The sequence below is a fragment of the Sus scrofa genome, chromosome 10, assembly GCF_054392235.1.
Source record: "Sus scrofa isolate SSC_HxYL_T2T_F1_AM1 chromosome 10, Sscrofa_HxYL_maternal_Yorkshire_Landrace_v2.0, whole genome shotgun sequence".
Lineage (NCBI taxonomy): Eukaryota > Metazoa > Chordata > Mammalia > Artiodactyla > Suidae > Sus > Sus scrofa.
In genome coordinates this window covers 32038809-32064361 of record NC_139392.1, presented here as the reverse complement: position 1 = coordinate 32064361, position 25553 = coordinate 32038809, and the positions used below count along the sequence as shown (strand labels likewise).

The 25553-nt window shown below is 46.4% G+C and overlaps 1 pseudogene; it reads left to right on the top strand.

Moving 5' to 3' along the window:
• The window catches only part of LOC110259054 (inter-alpha-trypsin inhibitor heavy chain H5-like), a 92496-nt pseudogene that overhangs the window by 7247 nt on the left and 59696 nt on the right, over positions 1-25553 (top strand).

The following is a 25553-nucleotide window of genomic DNA, read 5'->3' as shown; positions in this document are numbered from 1 at the left end:
TCATTATCTTTACTGTATATGTACCTTTACTGTTGAGCTTTGTCATTTGTGGTATTTTTGTTTCTGGTTGTGGCCTTTTCTTTCCTGCCTAGAGAAGTTCCTTTAGTATTTTTTGTAAAGCTGGTTTAGTGTTGCTGAATTCTCTTAGCTTTTGCTTATCTGTGAAGGTTTTGATTTCTCCTTCAAATCTGAATGAGAGCCTTGCTGGGTAAAGTAATATTGGTTGGAGGTTTTTCCCTTTCATCATGTTAAGTATATCATGCCACTTCCTTCTGGCCTGCAGAGTTTCAGCTGAAAAATCTACTGATAACCTTATCAGGGTTCCTTTGGATGTTATTTGTTTCTTTTCCCTAGCTGCTTTCAAGATTTTCTCTGTCTTTAATTTTTGTCAGTTTGATTAATATGTCTCGGGATATCACTCCTTGGGTTTATTTTATATAGTGCTCATTGCACTTCCTGGATTTGAGTGAGTGGTTCCTTTCCCATGTTGGGAAAGTTTTTGGCTATTATCTCTTGGAATATTTTTTCTGTTCCTTTCTCTCTCTCTTCTCCTTCTGGCACACCTAAAATACAGATGTTCGTGCATTTAACATTGTCCCAGAGTTTTCTGAGACTCTCTTCATTTGTTTTCAATCTTTTTCCCTTTTCTGTTCTGCATCTGTAATTTCCACTCATCTGTCCTCCACCTCGCTTATTTGTTCTTCTAACTCCTGTATTCTGCTGTTGGCTGCTTCTAGTGAACTTTTTATTTCAGTTATTGTATTTTGCATCTCTTCTTGTTTAAGTTTTATATCTTGTATCTTTTTTCTCAGTGTTTCATGTAAATTCTCCATCTTTGCCTTCAGTTTATTTCCAATGCCTTGCATCATCTTCAGCATCAACAGTCTTAAGTCTTTTTCCTGGAAGCTGAGAATCTCCTTTCACTTAGCTGTTATTCTGGGGTTTTTCTTTCTCCCTCATTTGAGTAATAGTTCTCTGTCTTTTCATTTTTAGAGGTTTTTGGTGTGGTGACCTTTTGACAGATAATAGAGTTGTAGGCTCTCTTACTTTTGGCATCTGCCCCCCTTGTGGCTGAGGTTGGGAGGGGGACTTGCTGTAGGCTTCCTGATGGGAAGGACTGATACCTGCCCACTGGTTGGTGGAGCTGATTCCTATCCTCTGGTGGTTGGGGCTTTGTCTCTGGGTGAGATTTGGGTTGGCGTTGTGCCTGGGTGGTCTTTAGACAGCCTCTTTACTGATGGGTGTGGCTGCAATCCCACCTGAATTGTTGTTTGGCCTGTGGCTCCTCAGAGATGACTGATGGGTGGGGCCAGATTTTTGCAAAATGGCCACTTCCAGAGAAAGGCACATTGCTGAATATTTCTAGGAGCTTTGCTTCCAGTGACCTTCCCCTACAACAAGCCACATTCACCCCTGTTTTCCCAGGATGTCTGCCAAGAACTGCAGTCAGGTTTGACCCAGATTCCTACAGAGACTTTGTTTTGCCCTGGGACCCAGTGCAAGTGAAAGTCTGTGTGCACCTTTTAAGAATGGGATCTCCATTTCCCCCAGTCCTATGGAGCTCCTGTGTACAAGCCCCACTGACCTTCAATGCCAGATGCCCCAGGGGCTCTTTCTCCCAGTGCCAGATCCCCACACGTGGCAGTTTGATGTGGGGCTCAGAACTCTCACTTGCATAGATGAGTCTCTGTGATACAGTTACTTTATAGTCTGTGGAGCTTCCAACTAGGAGGTATGAGGTTGTTTATATCATGTAATCACCCCTCCTACCTCTTGATATGGCCTCCTCTTTGTCTTCTGGAGTACGATACCTTTTTGAAAGTTTCCAGTCTATTTGGTTGAAGATCGCTCAGCATCTGGTTGTAAATTTTGTTGTTTTTAGGAGAGAAGTTGAGCTCCAGTCCTTCTATTCTCGCCATCTTAATCCCATCTCCTAAACTACTTCAGCTTTAAAGATAAATTTTCCAGCAGGAAGCAGACAAAGCACTGCATGTTAAGTAGCATATGACTTTGTTGGGTGATAGCTTGTGGCTATTCTGTAATCAAGATACAGATAATAGTGCAGGAAACAATGTAAATGGTTGATACTGTAATCTATATTTCTGCATGTCTATCTGACCCAGTGATGGTCTTCCCCCTGGGAACACCCTATTGTTAAAGTAGGTGGATGGAAATTCACTGCATTAGGGATTAACACCTCTGTCAAAGGAGAATCAGCCTCAAGGGCTCAACTAGAATGATGCACATCTGTGCTTTGTGGTAGCTGCTCAGAGGGCTCATACCCTGAATCCATCACCGAAGGGTAAGGTTACAGCTATAATGTAACTTCTAAGAAGCTGAGTGAAAACTATTTCTACTTTGATGAAGACTGCACTCAACTAGGATTCAAAAGACTTCAATGATTTGGTAAGTGCTGTACTTGGATGCCTTTTAGCAACTGTCCTTAAGCCATCATGAGATTTATTTTAATATTTTGCCTTAACTAAGTTTATTTCTTTATATTTCTCAAAATTTTCTGGTTCTTGGATTTCCCATCGTGGGTCAGTGGTTAACAAATCCAACTAGGAACCATGAGGTTGTGGGTTCGATCCCTGGCCTTGCTTGGTGGGTTAAGGATCTGGCATTGCTGTGAGCTGTGGTGTAGTTGCAGACACAGCTTGGATCCTGCATTTCTGTGGCTCTGGCATAGGCTGTTGGCTACAGCTCCTATTCAACCCCTAGCTTGGGAATCTCCATATGTTGAGGGAACAGCCCAGGAAATGGCAAAAAGACTAAAAAAAAAAAATGACCTATGATGTTAGGACTGCAAAAGGGTAATCTAATTATGAAGAGGGCCTGGATAAATCCATGAAGAAAGCCTCCCACCCATATCACTCCCACTAGCGGGCCACATAGCTGCCAATTCATGATGGTCACATAGTGTGAGGGCAATTACTACAGATAATCCAATACTAGGGTTTTTTCATGGATTTATCCAGATCCTCTTCATGGTCAACCACAGCAATTCAGAATTCAAGCTGCATCTCTGACCTACACCACAGCTCACAGCAACACTGGATCCTTAGCCCACTGAGCCAGGCTGGGGATTGAACCTATATCCTCATGGATGTATACTAGTTGGATTCATTAACTGCTGAGCCACAATGGGAACTTCTCCAAAACGTTATAGTATCTAATAAATATAGTTTTAATAATTGATTGCTATGGACATGGCATGATAGCAACCTGTGTGGGTAGTATTATTTCATCCACTTTGCAAATGGCGTGTTGCTGTGGCTCTGGAATAGGTTGGCAGCTACAGCTCCGATTCGACCCCTAGCCTGGGAATCTCCATATGCCGCGGGAGCAGCCCAAGAAATGGCAAAAAGACAAAAAAAAATTATCTATAAGGAGTTCCCATCGTGGCGCAGTGGTTAACGAATCTGACTAGGAACCATGAGGTTGCAGGTTCAGTTCCTGCCCTTGCTCAGTGGGTTAACGATCCGGCGTTGCCGTGAGCTGTGGTGTAGGTTGCAGATGCGGTTTGGATCCCACGTTGCTGTGGCTCTGGCGTAGGCCAGTGGCTACAGCTCCGATTCAACCCCTAGCCTGGCAACCTCCATATGCTGTGGGAGCAGCCCAAAGAAATAGCAAAAAAAGAAAAAAAAAATAGAAAGTTTTGAGAAGCTCTGAACAAAGGTAGTATGTGGCTGTAGTTGGAAGGAAAAATGAGCAATGCAGAGCTTTGGGTAGGCCCACATCATCATCATCGTTGTCATCATCATTTTTATTATTTCAGAGTGCAGGCTTGTTGTTGGTATCTGAAAGCATGGTCCTGGCATAACGCAAAGCCCAGCTTTCCCTTCCTGGCATCCAGATCTTGCCCTTAAGCCTCTCCAGTGAGGATGGTGATCAGCAGACTTTCTTTGCAAAGGTTTCAATAGGAATCTTAAGCTACAATTAACAACAAGATAAACTCCTAAGTCAATGAGGATTAACTAAGGTAACCAATGTGGACACACTTGTCAGCATGTCAGAAAGCTTTGTTATTCCTGGTTGTACCTGAATGATGCTGCAGCAGGTGCAGTTCCCAAGAGCTGCCCATGCCTGATGTCTCAGCAACCTCCTTCTCTGGTTTAGGACACCACTGTCCCTCCAGATCCCATCCTGGCTTTCAGTCTAGACTTCAGATTCTCCAAGAAAGAAAGACATATTGGTATGTGCTATAGGAGAGGCACTAGGTATAGAGGATACAAAGATAAATAAGACAGAGCCTTTTTCTCCCAAGAGGTTGAGAAGAAAAGTCATATGGAAAGTTGTGTGCAAAGGACTCACTGTGATACAGATACACGTGGAGTCCTGTCCTGGCATGATGGAGGTGCCAGTCAGCTCTTTTCAGTTGTGTGGACAGATAACAAATGCATCTCAGAGGAGGGAATAATTGAGTGAATCTTTCAGAAGTTAATTCAGTGGGTGGAAGGAGAAGGGGGAAGAGAGAGAGAATACGTGCATAATACAGAAGCAAGAGAAAAAAGTATGTATAAGAAAAGCATCAGAGAAATACAAACACCATATGATCTTTTTACAAAAGCAACAAAAGCAGTACAACAAAGCAGTGACTGTAACAAGAAGCAGGCTCACAGGTACAGAGGACAACATAGTGGTTACCAGCTGGGGGAGGGAAGGAGGGAGGGCAAAGAAGGGGAGGGGATTAAAGGGTAACTGCTATTGGATATAAGATAAGCCACAAGGATATATCACATAACACAGGGAATATAGCCAATATTTCATAATATTTAAAAATTGTGAATCTCTATATTGTATACTTATAATTTATATATGATACATTAGGTATACTTCAATTAAAAAATTTAAGTCACTGTAATGAAAGACCTTAGAAAATTTGGCTGTAGAGAAGAAATATGGAAGAATCACATGTCAGTCAAGTCCAACATGCCACATTGATAGTGGAAAGAATTTTATGGAAGAAAAGAGCTTGTGGTAGTGGACAAAAGATAAGTGATGGAGGTGACATGGGAACTCATCCTTGACGATGGAATATGCAGTGTTCTTGACAGGAAAGGGGGAGTGAATTCTTGGTTGGGGAAAAACATGATGAGAATGACATGAGAGTGCATGGTGGTGGAACCATGGGGTTCTGTGTTATTTTGGACTAGATATCTTGAAAACCATCCCGATAGGAACTTTTGGAGAAAGCTTTATGTAACAAATCCTTTAGATCGCACAGCTGAGCTGGTAAGGAAGCAAAGGAAGCAACAGATTCTCAGAGTGGAGGGGAACTTAGAGGTGACAGACCCAGGGGTCCTTCCTGGTGGAGGGTGGCTCCCCTTGCTCTTTTTTCTTGTGGAAACGGTCTGCACATGCTGACATGCTGTGTGTACTTCTTGCATGACTGTCCCACTGCTTCACACTTGCCATGGCTTTTTCGCAGCCTCTCCGCATCTTTCTCTTCTGCTCTTGATGTTTGTCGAGGCACGTGCCTGGGTGTTTAAAGTGAGCTGCCCAGGTGGACCTATGCCAGGGACACGGGAATCATGAAACACATATATAAGGGAAGGTTGAATGTGCAGTCAGAGTAAGTCACTCCACAAAATCTATACAATCTATAGATTCTGGCAGGGTTCCAGAATCCAGACATGGATGCTGCAAATTTCAGAATCTACACCAGCACTTGGGACAAAGAACTCAGCCCTATTGGTCAGTAGGTGTGTCACAACACGGGTGAAGGATGTCAGTTACAAAGATCTGTAAACTTCAGTGAACTTTTCCTGGTCAGCATCCTCTTATTTACTTCCTGTTGGAGCAGGAAGACATCCCTGTGGATCACCACCTGGAGCTGACAAGTAGGGGTGCTGAGGCTGTGTTCTTGGCCAGAGTGAGATATCTGGGATCAGTCATGTAAGCAAATCCTGATAAATACCAACCTTTTACATGAAGAGGAATGAAAAAATCATCTCTTTTGAGTCTTGAGTTATTTCTACATCAAGCACGAAAAATAGATGTGCTTAATACATCATAAAGAATCAAAGAAATGCTATTGGCCAAGAGCTCTTTAGAAAAATGTGCAATGACATATTGGGTAAATATTTGATATATTTGTCAAAGCAAAGTCAAAACATTAGATGATGAATCTTAACATTATCCACAGCATTACTATTAGAGATAGTTTGCTTCTCAAGTTAGAATTATTGTTGTCCAAACACAAGACAAATGAAATAGAGTTATGTTTATATTGCAAAAGATGCTCTAACATCTAAACCTTTTCAGACTTTTTTATATAGCCAGAATTTAGTTGTTAACTAAATTATTAATTGTTAACAAAAGAGTTGTTCACTCTTCAGAAGCAGTCCTGAAGTAATGCTGGGATTTATTATTTTATTTTATTTTATTTTATTTTATTTTATTTTATTTTATTCTATTTTGTTTTATTTTATTTTATTATTTTTTGCTTTTTAGGCCTGCATCCATGGCATATGGACGTTCCCAGGCTAGGGGTCCGATCAGAGCTACAGCTGCTGGTATACACCACAGTCACAGCAATGCCAGATCCAAGCCTCATCTGTGACCTACACTGCAGCTCACGGAAATGCTGGATCCCTGACATACTGAACAAGGCCAGGGATCAAACCTGCATCCTCACAAATATTAGATTCACTTCTGTTGCATCACAGCGAGAACTCTAATACTGTCATTTAGATCTGAATTTTTACTAAAACATGGCTTTTCTCTTGTTATGAAGGAATAACCATTTAATGTTTTGTTAAGTATATGTTGACATATAATTATTTATTATATGTTGATTGGGTAAACATGTTAGTGAATAGGTAATGGGGGAGTTCCATTGTGGCTCAGGAATCATGAAGTTTCAGGTTCGATCCCTTGCCTCACTCAGTAGGTTAAGGATCCAGCTTTGCCATGAACTGTGGTGTAGGTTGAAGACTCAGCTCGGATCCCGAGATATGCTGGCTGTGGTGTAGGCCGGTGGCTACAGCTCCAATTAGACCCCTAGCCTGGGAATCTCCATATGCCACAGGCACGGCCCTTAAAAAGACAAAAAAGACAAGAAAAAAAATAGGTGATGGGAACCAGAGTTGCGATATAATCTAGCACAGTACTGCTTTGAAAGAGCATTTGAAATTAGAAATGAAACAGTAAATGAAATTATAACAGCTTAACGTAGTAATATGTTTTTTAATATGGGAGCTTTATGATTCCATTTAATTTCAGAAATATGATCTTTATAATTGTGTGGCCATTAAAATGTAGAGACCAAAGAAATACTGTTTTTTCCATTTCCTTCTTCATGAAATTTCAAGTGAATATTTAGCATTTACTAAACTGTTTTGAAATAATGGAAAATACAGTGACTTCTAGCCCCAATTTTCCAACTATATGAAAAAAGCTTCTTAGTTTTTGTTCTTTCTTTAAAAATAACACTTTGGCCAGGTGAAAAATAGTGTTTCTTTCACCAAGAGTCCTCAGACTTGACAGAGATGGATTTTTGATGCTTTATGTTTCTTATATTACAGCTGAAATTTTTTTTTACTTTTAGTATGAATTGTATAATGGGTTCATTTCAGGAGATATTTATGGCAGGGAGGCGGCAGAGGGGACCAGGCTTTGTGTTATCACTGTTTTCTGTTATGATGTGACATAGCCTCTTGACGTGGGCTTATATACTGTCATCAGTGTGGGAACATTTTTGAATGTCTTGGATTCTTCTCTGAAACCACTCGCTCGACTTTTTGGAAAGTGTAGCAATGATATAGGCATGAATATATTAAGCATAAATGGTCTTTCTGTTTATTGCCTTGATCCTGAAGTTGGGTATGTTGGGTTTTTGTTTGTTTTTGTTTTTTTTAACTGATTGCTTGGTGGGTCATCATAATACAGTTTCAGAATGCTTTCCTTCAAACACTCCAGAGGCTTGGAGTGTGTACATATAAGGTTGTGCTGCCTTTTACAGAATACACTTTTTGTGATCTTGAAATGCCGTGATCTTGGAATACTCGCACTAAGTGTAGTTGATGTCCAGGGACTGGCAGCATCTGCTCTGGTCTTAGCCGTGACCGGGATTCCTGGGTGGCTTGGAATGGAGGCCTGAGCAGATGCTGGAAGGGTGGACATCTCCATCTCCCTCGTTGCCGGCTGAGACAGGTAGTTTCAGCTTGCAATGGGGATGTGATGTCACAAGCTTTGATGGGTTCACAGACTATTTTTGATCTCATCTGCCCCTTCACATGGAAGGACTGCAGTGCCAGACTCCATCGTCTTGGGCAAGAAGGTCCCCCTGCTGGCAGCAGGAGAGACTGCAGCTCACAGGAGCACCTTCTGGATTCACTTTCCACTGGTCCCCACCTGTGTTTGTTATCTCTGCCCACCTGTGACCAGTTCCTTTAGGTGTAATCCCTTCACCAATATTATCTCTCAGAAACTTAGGGATATTTTCTGGGTATGTATCTGCTGATCATGATTCTCTTTCCTGGCTCAGAGTGGACTTCTGGAAGATCTTAGATTTCTTTTGTTTCCAATGGCAAGAATCCTAGATGATTTTCTCTTGGTTTCATTCACAAGGACTGGGTGGGCCAAGGAAGGGGAGCCTGTCATCTTCAGCGAGAATCCTAGAACAAGGCAAGCGATAGGACTGTTTAGGGAACAACAGGACCATTCTGCTAAGAGCACAGCATGGCTAGTGTCGGATACCCTTGAACTTGCATTTCCTCTATGATGTCATGGACTTGCCTGTAACAACCCAGGGCCTGCAGTACAAAAGGCTTTTGAGTCAGAGTTCATTCCTGGTGAGCACAGTTCAGTGCAAACAGAAGCTGCATCAGTGGCTTCTCTGATGGGGTGGAAACAAGGAACAGGCAGGCAGCTGGGTTTTCCCCAGGTCCCACTGACTGCTCACTCTGAGGGGCTTATTACAACATGCTTCTCTGCTTGGGGAACATCTCGTTGTGGTTCCAGACGTGGCAGGTAGCAGAGGAGAATTCTCACCCTTGAGAGCTGTGCCAAGAGCCCGCAGTTGCTCAGGCTCAGATTTACAGGGAAGGGAAGGGACCTTGCACCCTTGAAACTGGGACGGCTTAATGAAGGGGTCCAAAGTGTGCAGTATAGAGCTGTCCCAGGACACCCCCTTCCCTGGGAGCAGCCCTAACGGGGTAGCATGGGTGAGACATGAAAAGGACCCCCAGGGCCCAGCCCTGTCCCTTCCTGCAGACACCAGCAGGGGGACCACATAGTTCCCTTCCCTGGAGACCCACTGAGACAGGAGGACCATGGCCAAGCACACAGGATGAGCAGAGAATCTGAAACAGAACTTATCTTTATTTAATTCACCTTGTTCCTGAAAGAATTTAAATGGACAGAGTTTAAAAGACTTAAGAATAAACTCAGAGCAGAGCTGGAATCAACTTCTAAGACACTGTTTTCAAAGGAAATACTCCCCCACACCTATCAAGCCCAGGGAAGTCCTGTAAGAGGAAAAGTCCCCCCATGGAAGGGTTTCAAGCAGGGGGTCATTCCTGTACTTTGGGGTCCTGCATGGCTCGGATTAAAAGGAATGTTATCTAAATGCTCCTTCTGGTACTTCTTTACCAACTGCATGATATGAAATCTATCCATGGAGCTCCCATTGTGGCTCAGCAGTAATGAACCCAACTAGTATCCATGAGGACGCAGGTTCAATCTCTGGCCTCACTCGGTGGGTTAAGGATCTGGTGTTACCTTGAGCTGCAGTGTAGACCACAGACATAGCTCAGATCCCTCATTGCTGTGGCTGTGGTATAGGCTGGCACCTGCAGCTCCAAATTGACCCCTAGCCTGGGAACTGCCATATGTCTCAGATACGACCCTAAAAAGATTAAAAAATATGTGTGTGTGTGTGTGTGTGTGTATACGTATATATGTGTATGTATATCTCATTTTCCTCTGTTCATGGTGCTTGTGTAACTTTCGTATCTTCCTTCAGACCAAACAACCTTGAATGTCACAAGGAGTCCTTTGGGTTTTGTGTAGGGACCAGTGTTTGCCAGATGCCCTCCTGGGATCCCCAGGGGGTGGATCCAACCAAGCAATGCCTTCAGTGTAGTTTCAGCCTTCAGACCAGCTTGAATATACATTCTCTGCCTTTCTGGGGCTGCATCTGATTTCTAGAATGTGCTTACACTGTTCTCCAGGCCATGCTCTTGGGAAAAATCCAACCCAGTTTCTGTTCATCTTCAGCATATAAACACAGGTGCAGAAATAGCAACTTCAGCCCCTCGAACTCACTCTTCTCTCTGGACATTGGCCTTCCTCCTGCCCAAACCTTCTCCAGAACTCAGAGATACCAAGGCCATGTGCTGATTTAAGGAGAGGGCCAGAGCTCAGAAAGGGTTAACGGTGGTGGCTTCTGCCCGGGCCCCTTGGGAGGAGGACCTGGGGACCATCCAGAGGTCGTAAGTAAACAGGAAAGGGGCCACTAGGAGCCCACGGATCTGCTCTCCCCAGTGCATGTGAAGATAAGTTACAGCTGTGGCCTCACACAGTCATAAGAAACCTGTTGCTGCTGAGCTCAGGGGAGGAAGGGGGGAACCTGAACAACTATTCCCAGAGCAGAGCACCCATCCCAATGGGAAAATATCAGCAGAGGAGCCAGGTCAGTCCCTGTGGAGGGCTGTGGCACACCATTTAAGGATCCTAGAAGGCTTCTGAGTGGCCCTGTGTCCCAGCCCACACCCTGGGTGCCTGAGCTCCACTGGCAGGAACAGCTCCAAGTGCCTGCTTGTTGTGTTCCTGTTGGGCCCTTCCCAGGTGTGGACCTTCAGACTTTCCAGAAGTCTAGACCCCAGACTGAGAATGATGCTAAGCCATCCTTGCTCACACTGAGGTGGTGCTCATGCTGGGGTGGTGCTTGCTCTGAGTGGAAGGAGGGGTGGGGGCCAGGCTGGAGCCAGCTTCCTGGCAAATGACAGCATCAGCACTCAGGGCCCTCCACCCACATCTGTGTATTGTAGTGAGTGGTTCTATTCATTTTCATGCTGATGCCATCCATCAGTTGGCTCTGCATTTCCTGCACACACACCCTTCAGTGTTCTCTGTCTTCACTTCTCAGGGATGGGGGCCGTGTCTCACTTGAATCCTTTCAATTCACTCTATAGAATCCCCCCAACCCCACTTCCTCATTCAATAGATCTTTACTGACAGCCCCCAGGGTGTCAGCTGTCATGTTGTGAGGGTGGGGAAGGAGCATAGGAACAGCTGTTCAGAGGAGTCTAGTCACAGAGGGACAGTTTTTTCCCCATTTCATTTATTCAGGAAACATGTGTCCAAGAATCTGCCATGGCCAGGCATAGCTGGGTGTGCCATCAAAGTGATGGAACAGAAAAATCTTCTGGCCCAGAGGAGTGGACTGGAGTCGGACCAACAAGTAAACACACAAATACATAATTGCTTTCTCTCCATCGGCACCATGAGGGAGAGAGCAGTGTACTAGCTCAAGAAGACAGAGAAGTGGGGAGTAAGCCCAGGACTCAGCTATGGGCCATAAGAAAAGAGATGCAGCCTGCCTCCAAAGAGCTTGTCCTAGAGCAAGAGAAAAAGGCACAAAGCAGACCATAGTCATGATGGCAGTTGGCACGTTCCCTTAGAAGCACATAGAGGATGGTGTTGGCCTCAAGGAGAGAAGATCTGCTCTTTGGAGGAGTCAGTAATGTTTCCAGTGGAAAATATAGCATGATAGCTGGGTTTTCAAGACTATCTAGGGGTTTATCGGGTGAAACGTGGGCACAAGGCAGTGGGGAAGAATATTCCAGAACAAGGGAATAGATGGTGGAGGAGGTTCAGAGGCCGATGCACTGTGGTTCCAGCAGATGTGACATTTCACATCTGAAATGCCATTTGTGTCTTGCATAAAATTGGAGCAAATTAATGCCATTTTTTTCCCAGCTGGGTGACAGAGGTTTTTGATGTTTATCCAAGTCCCTATATGTAGCAGGTACTTAACTGGCCCTGGGACTGTTCCTGGTGTCTCCAAGCCAGGGGACGTGCAGGCAAATGCAGCAGATGTGACTGGTTTTGCCTTTGTGTTTGCCTAGACCAAGGATGCCCTTTTCACGATGCTGCATGACCTCAGACCCCAGGATCATTTCATTATAATTGGATTTTCCAACCATATCAAAATGTGGAAGGACCATTTGGTGTCTGTCACTCCCAACAACGTCAAAGACGGCAAGGTCCACATTCACCACATCACCCTCCGGAGGTGAGTGGCCGCCCTGCTTGGCCCAAAAGCTGCGTGGATACGTGAGTAGCTAATTTTCTGCCCAGAGATGAGGATTGGAAATCTGATGCTGGTCACAGGAAAGGAGATAACAGCAGAGAGCTTTTTCCAGAAGCTTCTCTTTCTGCTCTTCCAGGCCCCGAAGTAAGATGGTCAGGTAGGTTTGGGGGAACACCGATAGGTTTTGGAGCCTTTCCTGGTTTATCTTATGGATCCCAAACAAAGAAGCTGTTTTTGTCCCTTGTTCCTGGGGATGGGGCATGAAAGCCGAGTGGATGACTCAGTGTTTTGTGTGTTTGAATCTGACTCCTTACGCAGCCGAGGTTGGCGGTGGGATCAGCCGTGGGTCCTCTGGGAGGAACTAGGGCAGCCTGAGCAGAGTGGGACCCCAGATGGCCTGGGAGATGCTATGGGTACAAAGGGCTCAGAGTGTTGGCACCCTGGGCTAGGGTGCTGCCTGGGTACAAACGTGGATGATGGAAAAGGCCGTCAAGACCTTTAGGACATCTGGAGAGTCAGAGCCGTGTGCTACCCAGCCGTGCTCAATATAAGCTCCTTCAGCCCAGGACCTGGGTCTGACCCTTGCTGTTGTCACTAGGATGGGGGCCAGGACAGGTGCTCCCGTATTGGAGCGTTTATTGGACCTGAACCATCTCTCTTTGAGGCCCGTGGTAGAGGCGCCATCTCCTGGGCATCTCAGGTAGTTCTGCTTTGGCTACCTGGAAACAGAAGACATCCAGCTCTGTCTTCTTCCACCTGCCATTTCTCGTATATTTGCTTGTTCCCGTCCAAGACTGAGCTCTGGTTCCCCAAATGAACTTTGATGGAACTTGATCTTGTTGTGATGGAATTTTGATTTACCATAGGATTTCCTAGTAGTTGGCACAGCAGTGTGACCTAGGATTGTTTTACTGGAGGAGAAATAAGAGATTAGATTGAGTGTTACCATGATGATCAAGGACGGGACTTTGACAAGACAGTCCAGTCAAGGGAAGACACTCTTTAATCTTTCATGCTCCTGGTTCTGGGTGTAGCTCCTGACAGGCAGTGTGTACTCAAATATGCATTAAATAGAACTGATATTAATGGCACTGCTTACCATTAGAATACTCTGGGTATCGGGGGGGAATAAAGCTTCGGAAAACAGTCATTGTGCATGACATACTTTTGGAATCTAAACTTTGGAAACCTTACTGGTTTCTTTTATTTTGTCTTGGGACTTCACTGCCCTAGCCTCTGCAGGTGAACAGAAAATTAATCTGTTCCCCTCAAGGAAGTGTCACCTCAGGAGATGAGTAGAGATTCTGAAGGCAGACAGTCTTGATTTGAATCCAGCTCCACTAACTGAGTCATTTAACCTCTCTGTGCCTCAGTTCCTTCATCTGTAAGATGAGGGTCATGAAGGACCTGTTATTAGGGTGAAAGGTGCCAAAGTATTTCAAGTGCTTAGAATGACCATTGACTTAAGCAAATTCTGTGAGCATCAGCTATGGCCATCTTTACTCAAGTGGTCCCTACAGTTGGTGCACTGGGGTCCTGTGATGACTCCAGTCGGGGGAGAGCTCTCAGTGAGATGGTTGTGGTGACTCTGTGGCACTCTCCCTAGGGATAGGACCTGAACATTGCGAAGTGTGCAGGAGATGCCACAGCATAGCAGAGGCTGAGTGCCAAGCCCTGCTGTGCTTTGGTGTCCAGTGTTAGAAAAGCTAAGTACCACCTTTGCCTGGGCTCTGCGTGGCTTTAAAGTGGAGTGAGAACTTTAGCATCAAAGGAATTGAACCCACATCCTTATGGATCCTAGTCGAGTTCTTTAACTGCTGAACCACAAAGGGAACTTCCCTTTCTTTCTCTTCCCTCTTTCTTCCTTTCTTCCTTTCCTTTCCTTCCTTCCTTCCTTCCTTCCTTCCTTCCTTCCTTCCTTCCTTCCTTCCTTTCTTTCTTTCTTTCTTTCTTTCTTTCTTTCTTTCTTTCTTTCTTTCTTTCTTTCTTTCTCTCCCACCCCCCATTCTTTCTTGTCTTTTTAGGGCCATACCTACAGCATATGGAAGTTTCCAAGCTAGGGATAGACTTGGAGCTACAGCTGCCTGCCTACACCACAGCCACAGCCACTAGGGATCTGAGCCGTGTCTGCAACCTGCTCCACAGCTCATGGCAATGCTGGATCCTTAACCCTCCAAGGATGGAACCTGCATCCTCATGGATACTAGTCCTGTTTGCTACAGCTGAGCCACGCTGGGAAATCCTCCCTCTGTGATGCCCTCTTCCTCCAGATCCTTCCACCCAACACCCTTCTGTCCCTTTCCAAGCCCTTCTCTGAGAAGGATGTAGAAACTCTTGAGGCTAAGGGAGGGCAGGCTTCTACACCTAGGTGCCACGAGATGCCTGGGTGAGGGTGGTAGGGCTTGGTGCCTTTCCTGTTCATCCAGCAGACACCGGTCAGGTCAGGATCCTAGGCAGGCCATGGACCTGGCCTCACAGCAGAGTGCACATGTCTCTCCTGCAGATGCCCATGAGGGAGCCATGACAGTGTGACCAGGTAAAGGAGGCTTAAGTGTGCTGTTTCATGTCCCACAGGCACAGACATCAACAGGGCCCTGCAGAGGGACATCATGCTGCTCAACGACTATGTGGCCCACCACAACTTCGAGGACTGCATCGTGTCCCTGGCCATCTTCCTGACAGATGGGAAGCCCACTGTGAATGAGACCCACACCCTCGAGATCCTGGACAACACCCTAGAGGCCGCCAGGGGCCGTGTCTGCATCTTCACTGTGGGCATCAGGGATGACGTGGACTTCAGGCTGCTGGAGGAGCTGTCCCTGGAGAACTGCGGGTTCACGTGGTGTGTCCATGAGGATGAGGATGCCAGCGCCCAGCTCATCAGATCCACCCGGGTCCCCTCACACAGGGAGGGTGGGACTCAGCGGGAGGCTGGGACAGGAGGTGGCCCTGCTGCACCTGAACCCGCGTCTGATCACCGCTCCCTCCGCAGGAGATGTCACAGTGGGTCCTGAAATGAGGCAGGTTTGGGTTCGTATCAGTTCCTGTCCTGTGACTTGAGGCTTTAAGATTGTCTGTGCCTCGGTCTCCCCACCTATAAAATGAGGGCTGTGGTATGATGAAGGAATTTTTTTTGTTTTGACTGCATCCTTGACGTGTAGAAGTTCCTGGGCTGGGGGATTGAAAGCAGTGACAATGCCTGCGTCCTTAACCCGATGCAGCCAATAAGAAAAGAGAGAAACCCCATGACCCTAACTGGAAGTCTCCAGGGCAGGTGTGCAGATCGGATTCGTCCTTGGTCAGGAACTACTCACAATTTTCCTCCACCATTTTTGGCAAAGATTTTTTTTTTGTCTTTTTCTCTTTTCTGGGGCAACACCCATGGCATATGGAGGTTCCCAGGCTAGGGGTCGAATCAGGCCTACACCACAGCCACAGCAACTTGGGATCTGAGCTGCATCTGCGACCTGCACCACAGCTCATGGCAACGCCAGGACCTTAACCCACTGAGTGATGCCCAAGATCAAACCCACGACCTCATGGTTTTTAGTTGGATTCATTAACCACTGAGCCACGATGGGAACTCCTTTTTTTTTGTTTGTTATTTGTTTTTACTTTTTGGTTTTTGTCAAAGATTTAAATAGAAACACAAATTTGCTTCCTTCATTTTCAAATACTGTGTTCATAGACAAAGCAGTGACCTGGACACAGATCCACTGTGTCCACCCACCGCTGTATCACAGACACACTATCAGGACCCACCGTTCACAGGGAACTTACAGGAGCCAGGCACATCTGCAGCTGTTCTCTCCGGGGACCCTCACTCGAGTCCTGGGAGCAGGTGCATGAGGGCAAAGGCCCAAGGGCCACGCAGGTGACTCTCCCTGTGTGGTCTGGACAGGCCCTCTTCTGCCCCATGACACCATTCAGAGTCTCAGGTTCCTTCCTGTTTATTGCCCTGCACCCCTTGGGGCTCACCACTCTCTGCAAGGCTGAAATTAGGTCACCATCAGGTCACCATCGCTTCAGTGGTCCAGCCCCAAAAGAGGGAAGGAAAAGAAAAGGAAGCATGCCACATTAATTTACACAAGCATCACAGCTGTTGCATTGCTTCTCATTATTGGCCACAGTGGAGGCTGGAAGGTGTCCTATGTGTTAGATGGGCCTGTGCCTGATGAAAACTCAATTATTGTGAAAGATGGGGAGCGTCGGTTCAACTGGACAGTGTTATAGAGGAAGAAACTGAAGTTCAGAGAGGTCAAGTCCCATGTATAAGACACACAGTAAGTAAGGGGTTGAGATCGAAGTCTAACTCCACAGCCTATGCCCTCCAGATCTTCGGAAGAGACTGTAACTCTCTCCATGTGACGTAACTAGGAGAAAAGCTAAAATAAGCAGATGCCCTGTGGCCAAAAGCACAGTGTCAGTATCAGGGTCAGACTAGTCAAGTATAACAGGCCACTTAGAGCCTGTCTGGAAGGTGTGTTTGGTTCTAAGAAAAACATTTTAAGAGGCTCTGGGAACAAAGAGTGGGAGGGGTTAGCGGTTCTTGAAGTTGTATCATATGGGGGATAGTTAGCAGGTTCTGTGAAAGAAGACTGTCAGGACCACACAGCAGTGTCTGGAAACTTCTAAACACCAGTGTTTTCAAGCATCTAAGTGCTGAGTGGATTATATGCCTTCATGCTGGGCTGCTCCAGGAGCAAAATTGAGACCAGTGGGTGGAAATTGCAGGAAGGAAGATTGTGATTCATGGCAAGAAGATTCCTCCTCTTCCCCAGAGCCACTGATGAGAGGTGGGGAAACTTGAGAGACAGTGAGTTCCCCGTCAGCAGCGCTTTTCAAGCCACTACTGCACAGCCTACTGTCAGAAATGGTCTGCTGGGAGTTCCCATCATGACTCAGCAGTAACAAACCTGACTAGCATCCATGAGGACGCAGGTTCAATCCCTGGCCTCACTCAGTGGGTTAAGGATCCGGCATCACCATGAGTTGGGGTGTAGGTCATAGACACGGTTCAGATCCCTTGTTGCTGTGGCTGTGGCATAGGCCAGCAGCTACAGCTCTGATTCAACCCATAGCCTGGGAACTTCCATGTGCTGTAGGTGCAGCCCTAAAAAGAAATAAAAGAAAAGAAAAAGAAAAAAAAAGAGAAGAAAAACAAATGTATGCTGGCTAGAAAGTTGGACATGGTTGCCTCTGAGATCAGACCTGCCCCGACGGCCCTAGACTTCCTCCGGGACTGTGCTGCCTGCAGTGGGCAGGCCTGACCCCCTCCTGCTTCCTCCTCTCCAGGTTCTACAACGAGATCAGGACCCATCTCCTCTTGGACATCTGCATGGATTATCTGCCCAACGTGGTGGAACAAGTCACCAGGACCATGTTCCCCAATTACTTCAAAGGCTCAGAGATCATTGTGGTGGGAAAGCTGGTGGACAGGGAAAAGGACTGGTTGAACATGGAGGTCACAGCCAGCAACAATAAGAAGTTTGTCACCTCAAGAAGGATGTCCCTGTGGAGCCCTGGTGGGTGGGGAGTGATGTCCCCAGGGGCCCCGGGCCCAAAGGTGGCAGCCAGGAGGACCCCAACCAGAGCTCCTGGCTGCAGAGTGACCACGAACAGGAGAGGGACCCGCTGAGGTGGAAGGCACAGGCCCTGGCAGTGGCCTGGCGCTTCCTCTCACTGTTCACCTTAATGAAGCTGAGGCTGGCACCACAGAACACACCCGGAGGCCACCTACGGCCTGGCCAGCATGTCAACAGCCACGGGGCCCAAAACAGTGATGCAGAGCCTGCGGGGTGACCACCTGCAGCCAGGTAACAGCACAGTAGCAGGGGGTAGGGGCCCACGCAGCCACTCTGGCTCCTTTTCAGGTCAGGGTCACCTGTTTTATTTTATTGTATTATAACTTATAAACTTGGGAGTTCCCATAATGGCTCAGCAGTAACAAACCTGACTAGCATCCATGCCAAGTTCGATCCCTGGCCTCACTCAGTAGGTTGGTGATGCAGCGTTGCTGTGGGTATGGTATAGGTCACAGATGTACCTTGGATCTCGTGTTGCTGTGGCTGTGGTGTAGGCCTTAGCTGCAGCTCCAATTTGACCCCTAGCCTAGGAACCTCCATATGCCTCAAGTGTGACCCTAAAATAATAATAATAATAATAATAATAATAATAATAATAATAATTTTTATACACAGTGTTCTACCAGCAGACCCTAGCTTTCAGAGACTGGTTGGAGCTTATGTTCTGTGTTGGTATTGATATAAACGATGGATCTCTGTAGAGAAATTAGAAAAGGTGAGGTCAGTCTATTGATGCATCATCAATATGAAGTGCCTGCCATGAGCCAGGCATTATTGGAGGCATGGGGATGAATAGACAAGTGAACAAATACTCATTTTTAACTGCCTTTCTATGTTTTCAAGTATTTCAGAGTTCTGTCATTTTATGTGTATGTTTGATTTTATGTTCCATAGACAATGAGGAATGCCATGAAGAGTGAGGAACTAGAAATGTACTGAAAAGGTCAGACTGTGATGTAGAGGTGGAACATGACATGTTGCCTTTTTAGAAAGAGTGGGGTTTGTCTCAGCATCAGGGAAAAGCAAATTCAAATGACAGGAGACCCAGGGGGCCAAGAACACAGATGAGGCACAACCAATTGATGGCCCAGAAGTGTCATTAGAGTAGGGTTTCCTGGAGGTTCCCGCTGTGGCTCAGTTTTTTAGAAACCTACTAATATCCTTGTGGATTCAGGTTTGATCCCTGACCTCACCCAGTGGGTTAAGGATCCGGTGATTCTACAAGCTACAGCGTAGGTCGAGGATGTGGCTCTGATCCCATGTTGCCGTGGCTGTGGTGTAGACCTCAGCTTCAGCTCCAATTTGACCCCTAGTCTGAGAACTTCCATATGCTATAGGTGTGGACCTAAAAAAAGACCAAAAAAAAAAAAAAAAAAAGAAAAAGGGAGGAATGAGAGGGGGAGGGGATTTCCCTGAAGTGTCAGTTAAGTATTAGACAACCTCCCCTTTTTTAAAGGTCTGATATTTTAAAAATTTTAATTGTAGGGTTTTTTCAAGTGTCTGTGACAGTTTAAGGCTCCTCAGAGCAGCTGTCAAAACTGAGATGTGCCTCTCTCATGGTCCACCTAATTCTTTCCTTGTCCTGCTGGCCAGGAACCAGGCAGAGAAGAGGGCCTTAAAAACATTGAGATACTGTGATCTTAATTTTCCAGGAACCCACATCAGTGAACAGGAGCATAAACTTGTTAAAACAGAATTTGAAAGAAGATATTCATTTTACTGGCAGAACGTAATTTCCTTTCGGGTTATTCTTTAATTGGATGTTTATTTTTGCCTGCTCCTTTATGAATTATGCACATGGCTAGAGAACTGGATTATCACTCTGTTTCTTTTACATTTGTCTATATTTGGGAGGGTTTAAAGTGCTGTTTTGCAAAAAACAGTCTAACACAAAATTCACCACTGTAACTATGTTTCAATGTAGGGGTTCAGTAGTGCCAAGTATATTCACATTGTTGTGAAGCAGATCTCCCAAATTTTTCATGTTGCAAACTTGAAACTCTGTCGGCATTAGACAACTCTACTCTCCCTCACCCCTATCACTATCCCTAAGTAAGATAGAACATTTCCTCCTACTATATACCCAGAAATCACAGACAAAAAGAACATTCGCTAATTTATAAAAGAGTGAAATATATAAGCCTCCTCCTGCTACATCTTCACTTTGTGTTGTGAGGCTGAGCTCCTCCTTGAAAAGAGAGGTTTTAAAATCATCACAAATGTATCCGAAAGCTGTATTTGACTCACCTCAGCCCTTGGTACCTCTTACTTCCTCCTCCATAATGAGTAACAGTGGTGGTTCTCTTTCTTCCTCTCTAGGACCTGCTCTCAAGAAACCAAACAACCCAAGAATTAAAATCTCTAAAACATCAGGTAAAGGAAAGAATGTGTGGGTATATGATTTGAGAGTGCACATGTTTGTGAAGCAGACTCCAGGAATCCCCTGAAGCCAGTTAGGACCTCAGCTCATTGAATGAGATGTCAAGGCCTGTTTTCTTTTTCTTTTTTAATGATGATTTTTTAAATAATTTTTTCCATTATAGCTGATTTACAGTGTTCTGTCAATTTTCTACTGCACAGCAAGGTGACCCAGTCACACATACATGTATGCATTCATTTTTCTCACAGTGTCATGCTCCATCACAAGTGATCAGACATAGTTCCCAGTGCTACACAGCAGGATCTCATTGCTTTTCCATTCCAAAAGCAATAGTTTGCATCTATTAACCCCAAATTCCCAGTTTCTCCCACTCCTTCCCCATTCCCCTTGGCAACCACAAGTCTGTTTTCCAAGTCCATGAATTTCTTTTCTGTGGAAAGGTTCATCTGTGCCGTATATTAGATTCCAGATATAAGTGATATCATATGGTATTTGTCTTTCTCTTTCTGACTTACTTCACTCAATATGAGAGTCTCTAATTCCATTGAAGGCCCATTTTCATTCAGCACAAGCTGTCAGCACCAGACAGTCTCAGATCCAGGGTCATCATCAAACCATTACATAAATGCTGGCAGGACCTCTGATGAAAGCATGGGTGGACAGAGGCCCATGTTCATCACGATTGAGTCCAAAAGACATTTATTTTAGAGATCTGAAGTATGCATGCTTCCAGCTTCTGGTGTTTCATATATGTGAAACATAGGGTTGCTTGGTTTTTAATTGTTTTATTATTTGCTTAATCCTTGGCTTTAGAAGGAAAGAGCAGAAACAATACCATAGACTTGCACTTGTTCCTGTTCCTGGGATTATAATAAAAATCTGAACAGAGTAGCAGTGCAAGGGCTGGCTTTTATTCTGAAAATATACACATCTGCCCTGCAAGTCTTTCTTATGGCCCGCCCGCTTGTGTGCTGGGTGACCTGTTTGGATGGCCAGCACCAACCTAGATTAGCTCCAGGAAGAGGAAACACAGTCTCCAATGGGCAGTGTGTCCTTCCTCTGAACACACATGCTTTCTGGAATGCAAGAACACTTTCCTCTAGGGAGCTGCACAGAGTAATGACTTCCAGACCTCACCTCTCTGTGTTGGAGCAAGCAGCAGCTTTCCTTGTAAAGGGATTTGGCAGCTTTGAGTAGAAATAATGTGTGAGCACGAGGACGTTCAGACAACTGTCACTTGGTCATATTCATACCCAAAGAGTGACAGAAATATGGACCAGGAATTTAATCTTTTTCTTTTCTTATTTTCTGCTTATTAGGACCACACCTGCAGCATAGTTAAGTTCCCATGCTATGGGTTGAATTGGAGCTGTAGCTGACAACCTACATCATAGCCACAGCAATGTGGGATCCTTAACCCATGTACTGAGGCCAGGGATCAAACCCTCATACTCATGGATACCTGTCAGGTTCATAACCCACTGAGCCACAATGGGAACTCCAAAATTTTAATTTTTAATGTGTGCCATCTTTTCATCCTACAAAAGATCAGTATCTTGTATTTCTTTATGAAAGTTGACATTAACTGTGGGCCTGAGGCACTTCACAGTGAGATCATCCAGATTTTTGTAAGAGCCCTTTTGAGTCATACTAGGGATAGAAAGGGTTTTTCTGCAAATACACCAAGAACATTAACTGGGGAGTTCTCATCGTGGCACAGCAGAAATGAATCCAACTAGGAACCATGAGGCTGTGGGTTTGATCCCTGGCTTCACTTAGTGGGTTAAGGATCTGGCATTGCCTTGAGCTGTGGTGTAGGTCACAGACACGGCTTGGATCCCATGTTGCTGTGGCTGTGGTGTAGGCAGGAAGCTGCAGCTCTGATTAGACTCCTAGCCTGGGAACCTCCATGTGCCGTGGATTCAGCCCTAAAGGCAAAAAAAAAAAAAAAAAAAAAAAGAATGTTAATTGCCTTGTAGCTTGAAAACACCAAACTCCTGACCCAAACCCCACAGTATATACAAATGCAAATACATACATATACACGTAAAGTGTGTTTGTGTTTGGTGTATAAATCAGAGAGAAATAAGGTCTCCAGTCTTGGGAGGAAGGGAGATTGATGTGGACTCCTGGGAACTGTTTGGTCTGAACAGTAAGAGGCAAAACTCTCCATCTTCTGCAGAGGAAAAGATGAGATGAATGGGCAAGAGCAGGCCAGCCCAGCTTTGTGGGCTTATCTGTGGTCCAAAATCTGAGAGCAGGAAAGTCAGCAGTACACAGAGGACAGGTTTCCGCAGTAACCACTGGCTGCACTGCCCAGCCTCCCATGGACTGTCCTTCAATTGTCACCAGCCCTAAACAGGGCCTGGTCATTACTGTCACCCAAGGGTGGTGTCTGGAGTCCCTGGGGTTCTCCAGTCACAGGAGCACATGTTCTCATCCATGTCTCTTCTCTTGGGTGCCCCAACGAGGAGGGAGTGGTTGGAGGGGGCCCCCCCAGGGAATGGAGGAGCATGAGCTTGGAGGGAATAGGGGGTAGACAGTGCTGCCCTTTCCTTCTCGGCCCCACTTCCCTCTCAGAGCTCAGTGGTCTGTGTTTGCTGCTGTCTGGTGAAAGTAGCACTTGTATTTGAACTTGGGGGACCTGCATTCACATACTCACTTTCCACAAACTGGACACTGGAAAAGGAATGGGTGCCTCTGGGAGAATCCAGCCTAGGACCACAATCAATTAACCCTCCCACCCCGCCACCCTGATGTCATGAATCCCCTTCATCTGGGTATCACACGTGCATCTGCTGGTCCCTGGTGCCAGAACTGAGGTCACTGGTTCAACAGCATTGCTTGCACTTGACTTAGACCTGATGCCTCTTTTCTCCTCTCAGGTCAGTTCCTGAACCAGGAGGCCAGTCTCACCGAGGAGGCTGCTGGGCTTGGCAAGAACCCTACCAATCCTCCAGTCCCCACAGGGTAGGAAGGAGGTCTGAGTCTGTCCCAGTGGTGTGGAAGCAGAAGAAAATCTACAACAGGGAAGAGCAGGTGGACTGCTGGTTTGCCGGGAACAATGCTGACAACCTTATTGATGGGGAGTACAAGGACTACCTGGCAGCCCGTTCCTTTGACTCAGAGACCACCTTCCACCCCGGCACACCCTGGAGACTCTGACACCAGCAGCCTTAACACTAGGGTGCATGACAGGGAAGCATCATCCGGGACCCCATGGTGTGGTTCTTGTCACTTGCTGGTGTCTGGTCTCCTGGCAGGTGGCCACCACCTGTGTCCCACCCCTGGTGGGAGAGGAGGTCCGCCATCTGCATGAGCGAAGGGTAGGGTGGGGACATGAATGCAAGAATGGGGTTTCTTGCTCCTCTTCCTCCCCTCCCCCATCTTCAATAGAGACAGATGATGGCACCAAATCACAGTTAATAGCAAGAAGCCTCTACCTGGTACCAACTGGCTTGTCTGTCTCACAGCCTACCCTGAAGTGACTCTGTGGAAGGAAGGTGTCCAGAAGGTTTGTTTTTTCTGTGGAAGTGGCTGAGTTTGGGCAGCCTGCTCTTTGCCTTACACTGATGCTTAGGAATCTCCTGTCCTGCACTGCTGGACACAGAGGACAGGTTTCCGCAGTAACCGCTGGCTGCACTGCCCAGCCTCCCATGGACTCTGTGTCCTTCAATTGTCACCAGCCCTAAACAGGGCCTGGTCATTACTGTCACCCAAGGGTGGTGTCTGGAGTCCCTGGGGTGTGTGACCAACCTCAGGGGAGCCTCTTAGGCCCAGGATGTGGGTCAGGCAAATAGCACATAGATTTAATCGTTGTACACGATTTGGTCATTTAGGAGAGGGTATTCTTCTGCTGTCATCTCTTGCCCTTTGAACATTTGTTTTCATTTAAAAAAAATGGATTCAAAATAGAAACATTGCAGCCCAGATAACAGTATCTTCCTATTGGGCTTTGTAAACCTCCTGACTTTTCTCCTACTTATTCCAGAAAGCTGAGTGCTTCTCATAAACAGGATGGCCCTCATGGGTGTATTTCACGGGCCTGTCTTGATGCTGCAGAGCCGGCCAGTGGAATGATGAATCTTGCACTTGCATCTCCAGCCTTGGTCCTGATTCTGATCTAATTTTCTCACGGTCCCCCAGGAGGTGATAAATCAGGCTCTTGCAGAACTGGGATGGGGATTTAGGGGCTGCACAGAGCCAACCTGTGGGGCTCAGGCTTCATGTGCACAGCAGGAAGTGAGGAACTGCTTCCAGATCTCAGAGGCCCTCCCACATCCCAAACAGGCCAGGCCAGGAAGTCAGCATGAGCCAGGGGCTTTGGTTCCAGAGCATGGACATATCAGATTCCATCAGGGAAGAGCTGAAATCAGGGGTAAAGGGGGGGCTTTAAAAGTCAGGGACACCCACCCTTCCCCCCGTGGAGCCTGTGAATCCGATCACACTATTGAGGGAAAGGGAGGCTGCTGGTGGCCTCAGGGTCCCCCCCCCCCCGCCCCAGCTTTTTCTTGGCTTTGTCTTTTGGGGACCATGGAGAGTCAGGAAGCCTGGTCCTCCCTGCAGTCAGGGTGCAGCTGGATGCAGGAGGAGTTGGAACCAAACAGCAGAGAGAGGCAGATTTGGGTCAGAGAAGTGAGATATTTTGATGTGACACTAAATCAAATAAAGGCTTTTGTGCTGGATTCATGGAAGGTTTCTTCCAGTGGGTGGTGACCCTAGAATTTTCATGCCATATGGAAGCAGACGTAGCACTGGGAGAAGAATCAAGTGAAGAAAACTGTTTATCACAGCAGAAGGACATCCACGTGATTCTGTGGGCCTGGCAGCCACGGGAGCTTCAGAGCCAGAGCTGGGTTAGTGGGATGGAGGCTCAATCCTGTTTCAGAGTCTCCGTCTCTCTCCACTCTGTGACCCCACCAGACCAGGGCCAGCAGCTGTGTTACTTTTGACTCAACTCAGCTGCCTGTTTTCATGGCAGCGAGCAGCATGAGCAGCACCAGGATGCTGACAGCTTCTCCCCTAACTCTGAGCTCAGAGGAGGAGGAGCAGGGGCCTAGCTGCCCAGGGCCTGGGCAGGCTCTGTTAACATGACCTTCCTGTTAACATGAACCCTGGGCCCAGTTGGGCAGACGTCCCTGGAGCCACGTGGCCTGCCAGCTGTGTGAGTGCCAGGAGCTGGAGCTGTGTTTCAGATGTGGCCTCGGAGCTGCAGAGCGGGGCCAGGTAACCCGGCTTTTGAGGCTGCCTGATCTCAGAGCACAGAAAAGCATTCCAGTGAGGTGCCTATCACCTATTCTCCTATTCAGAGAAAAACAAAACAAAA